Below are 3,601 nucleotides of genomic sequence, written 5' to 3'. Positions count from 1 at the left end.
GGTGCTTCCAAAGTGCTCACACTCGCTTTCATGATGCTCATAGTTGCCGACTTTTCGTTCATATTTGCGAATATAGGGCTCACAATTGAAAACATAATTTTTCATGTTTATCTTCAAAATACTCGCATTTGGCTTCAGAATGTTCACAGGTGCTTCCAAAGTGCTCACACTCGCTTTCACGATGCTCATAGTTGCCGACTTTTGTTCATAATTGCCGACCCAGGGCTCACAGTTGCCGTCAAAACGCTCATAGTTGCCGACTTTTCGTTCATATTTGCGAATATAGGGCTCACAATTGAAAACATAATTTTTCATGCTTATCTTCAAAATACTCACAGTTGACTTCAGAATGTTCACAGGTGCTTCCAAAGTGCTCACACTCGCTTTCATGATGCTCATAGTTGCCGACTTTTGTTCATAATTGCCGACCCAGGGCTCACAGTTGCCGTCAAAACGCTCATAGTTGCCGACTTTTCGTTCATAATTGCGGACTTAAGTCTCATAGGTGGCAACATAATGGTTCATGGTTGCCGTCAATATGCCCAAAGTTGAACACGTATCTCCCATGGAAAACTTTAACCGCTTATCGCCATGAGAGCTCAAAATCCAGCCTAAAGTTGAAATTGAACGCTGTCAGCGGAATCAAAACCTGGAGGTTTTTTTTTTTTTTTTTTTTTTTTTTTTTTTTTTTTTTTTACAAAGGAGCGTTCAATGGAATTCCGTAATATGAAATAAACTGAATATTCGTGTGAACGAGCATGAAAATTAGGACCTCTTTTATGCGTGTACTTAAGGGATGAGCTAAGTGACTGATGACAGATATGTTGGAATGTGAATGTCGATGAACCGAATAACATATCGTTGTTAATTCACAGGTACAATTGAGACATGATATATCTTTTCAAACGTAGGCATTTTGTAAGCAGCACCGCAAATTTTGTCCGCGAAGACAGGCTTTGCTGTCCGCCAAGATGTGCGGACATTGTGAGGGAAAATGAAAAGAAGAAAAATAGTGATAAAAAGAAAAACAACATAAATTTTATTTCACCATATAGTTTACTCTTTCAATGGGCGACCTATAATAGAGTAAGAAAGTAAATAAGAAGAATTTTACATTTTGCTCACACTTGTGGTCATTTTTATTCCAAATTAAGTTTTTGTACTATTGCAAGAAAACTATTCGTACCCGATTAATTTAATTTCTGCAAGACGTGAACCTACATACTTTACAGGGAAGTTCATAAAAAGAATTGTTGTATCGCCATATATATATAAAACTTTAAAATGTTACAGAAGGTTGAACATTTGACGGCAAACAGAGGCCACACTGACCGTCGAAAACTGCGAACGCAGCCGGCAGGTGTAGAGGAGAACACAAAATCATGTTCTTTCTCAATTGTAAAGAGACCGTAGAAGCTAGAATAGTGAAAGTTCTACACAAGACGTACTTAAACACAGTACATGCGACAACGTACAAACAGTTTGTATATACAAATTACTAACAGAGAAAATTCAGTTTCTCTTTTACCGGAGGGTTAAAATTTTGTCGGCGAAGACAGGTTTCGATTGCCGCAAAGATGTGTGGATACTGTGGTGGAAGGTGAGACGAGGAAAAATATTGATAAAAAGGAAAACAATATAAAATTTATTTAACTATATACTATTCTGCGTCAATGGGTGAACTATAAGAGAGTGAGAATGTAAATTGGAATACCATTACATTTCGCTCACCCTTGTGGTCAAGCTTGTTTGAAATTACGTTTCTACACTATTTTTGGGAAATTATTCAAACCAGAATAGTGCAATTTGCACAGAAAGTGTATGAAAATACTGTGCACGGGAATTGATATAAAGAATTGTAGTAACTCCAATTTTATGAAGGAAAATATACTTCAAATTGGTGCAGAAGGTTGAAAATATTACTGCAAGCACAGACCACACTGGCCGTCAAGGGCTTTGAACGCTACCTGCAAGGATAGATGAGAAATTGAAATCATTTTCTTCCCACTACGAATAGAAAAACCAATAAAACTAGAATAGTAATATTTCTAAACGGAATATATGCAAACACAGTATATCGCAGTAGGTTATTAGGAATTTTTATATTCACATTTACAAAAATGATAAAAATAATAATAATAATAATAATAATAATAATAATAATAAATAATTAAAAAAGTTATTACAGTTCAAAATGTAGCGGAGGGTTGAAAATTTTCCGGCTAAAACGAGGTTTATTGGAAATGAAGATGTGTGGGCATGCACCGTAAAAATAAGACAATCGTTAGAGCAGTGTGTGTGTGTGTGGGGGGGGGGGATAAACATAGAAATAATGAAAAGAAATCACTAATATCCATTCCAGCTTCAATTAATGAACAATGATGTAGGGAGAGAGCAAACAACAACACTGTTGTTTATTCCTTCACATTCGGAATGACGGTCATCCCAGATTCTGTTTTTCCACTATCTTGACGAAAGATAGATTAGTGACATTACCAGCCTACCTGTACCTAAACACTGTGCATTGAAATATGTATAATATTAGTACTCTCATATTTGCGCAGATAAGGCTCATAGTTGCCGTCAACATGCTCACAGTTGCCGTCAAAATGCTCACACGTGCCGTCAAAATGCTCACACTTGCCGTCACAATTTATAAGGTTTAAAAAATGCGGTAAGAAGTAAAGCAACATAAATGTCACTTAACCAGATACTATTCTGTGCTAATGGGTGAGCAATAACAGAGTAAGAAAGTAAATTGGAAAACTTTTACATTTCGCTCACACTTGTGGTCATGTTTTTTTTTTTTTTTTTTTTTTTTTTTGTAAATTACGTTCTCCCACTATTTTAACGAAACTATTCAAACCAGAATAGTGCAATTTCTACATGAGGTGTACCTTGATCCCAGCATAATTGTGGGACGTAAATCTTGAAGATTTCATTTAATTTCATTTTTAATAATAATACTAATAATAGTAATAAATATGTGCAAGAAAGTTGAAATTTGGCTTAATACGGGAGGCGAACGACCCAGGCTGTTTGCCGGAATAAAACTTGGATCCCTAACGCCAGAAGCGCATATATTAACGGCTTAGCCACGAGGTGGCTGATACAGAAATAATGCAAATTCCAATATTTTTACTTTTTGCTAATGTTTGAAATTGTTGTTATTGCAAATCACGTTTTTAACAAAACTGTTCTAACTACAAAAGTGAAATTTCAACCCAAACCATGGCAAAGCACTGAAAAGTAAGGAAAAGCATGGCAAAGTAAAGAAATATGTAAAGAATATATATTTAACCGCAGTGACACGGAATATATATAAAAATTCATCCATGGTTTTTCTCACAAACCCAACTCCCCCCCCCCCCCCCGAAAGAAAAGATAGGTTTATTGCATCTCTTTGCTCCGGTGCATAATCGTGGCAGATAGGTTAAAATTTCAAGGGACTTCGTGCACACTATAGCAACAGCAAAGTATATGGGAAGGAACGGCAGAAATCCGATAAAACGCGGTGTTGGCGTGTGCCACCTCGGTAGTGAAAGAATAATTTCTTTCTGTGAACACGAATTTTTCTCAACGAGATTAAATAAATAAATAA

This window comes from Thermobia domestica, unplaced genomic scaffold (genome assembly GCF_964235325.1).
Source record: "Thermobia domestica unplaced genomic scaffold, izTheDome1.hap1.1 HAP1_SCAFFOLD_367, whole genome shotgun sequence".
Taxonomy (NCBI): Eukaryota; Metazoa; Arthropoda; class Insecta; order Zygentoma; family Lepismatidae; genus Thermobia; species Thermobia domestica.
Note: the sequence above shows the minus strand (reverse complement) of the source record.